The sequence below is a fragment of the Curcuma longa genome, chromosome 14 (assembly GCF_044706935.1).
Source record: "Curcuma longa cultivar G26 ecotype Majalengka, Jawa Barat chromosome 14, ITB_CL_G26_1.1, whole genome shotgun sequence".
NCBI classification, from domain to species: Eukaryota; Viridiplantae; Streptophyta; class Magnoliopsida; order Zingiberales; family Zingiberaceae; genus Curcuma; species Curcuma longa.
Genome location: NC_133874.1, coordinates 10,894,829 through 10,895,979, shown reverse-complemented (window position 1 = coordinate 10,895,979; position 1,151 = coordinate 10,894,829). Strand labels below are relative to the sequence as shown.

The window sequence follows — 1,151 nt, the reverse complement described above, 5'->3', positions numbered from 1 at the left end:
TTGCCTCAATTTTATTCAAAATAGGCTCATATTTTTGCTTGTTCATGCCACAATTCAAAGCAATTTGTTCCTTGGTAGATTTCATCAAATGATATATAAAACCCATAGCAGGCTTTTCTTCTGAATCAACTTCTCTCAAAACATACACTAATGGAACAACACTTCGTATGTAATAAGTTAGTTGAGGCCAAAATTGTGGATCAAATAAAACTGTGGCTTTGGCTTTCATACCTTCAACATGTTTTGCCCAAGAACAAAAATTCCAAGCCTCTAAAGTGAACATAGATTGAAGTGCTTATTTTTGAGCATAAATACTCTGAAAGGTAAGATAAGCAGTTGCAAACCGTGTTACTACAGGCCGTAGAAGTTCATGATCCTTTGTAAAAGATCTCATCAAACTCAAAATCAAAGTATGTCCATATATGAATTTGACCACTTGTTTAGCTTTTCCAAGTGTAGTTTCATGAACTTTTAATTTGCCTATGTCTTCTAGCATGAGATCAATGCAATATGCAGCACAAGGAGTCCAATACAAATACTTCCGCTTTTCCATCAATCTTTTTCCAACATTAACAAAATTTGAACCATTATCTATTATAACTTGCACAACATTTTCCTCTCCAATTTCTTCTACTACATTATCAAGATAAGTAAACAAAAGTTCCCCATTTTTTATAGAATCAGAGGCATCAATCGACTTTAAAAAATATGTACCAGCTGGACTATTTACTAAGAAATTTATCAAACATCTACTTTTTCCATCAGTCCAACTATCAGACATTATAGAACAACCATATTGTATCCATGCCTTTTTATGATCTTCCATCATTTTATTGATATTTTGAACCTCATCTTTAAGTATCCAAGTTCTCAATTCATGCATAGTAGGAGGTACAAAACCAAGCCCATACTTTCCAATTCCCTCACACATAGGTAAGAAATAAGGATCATTTATAACATTAAAAGCAAGGCCGCTAGAGAAAAAAATCGCCCTATCAATTTGCAAACTTCCTTTCTTTCTTCTTTTTTCCACTTAGAATTCAAAGTAGTTTGCCTAGCTTGAATTGTTGTAAAATTATCCATAGGGCCCCTCACCCTTGATTGTGATGGTGTACAACTCATTCTCTCTACTTGTGAAATAACTCAGTGTC

General features: G+C 33.7%; 1 pseudogene; it reads right to left on the bottom strand.

Moving 5' to 3' along the window:
- LOC141844886 (uncharacterized) overlaps nucleotides 1–931 on the bottom strand; it is a 4,101-nt pseudogene extending 3,170 nt beyond the window's left edge.
- Between the last annotated feature and the right edge of the window lie 220 nt (nucleotides 932–1,151).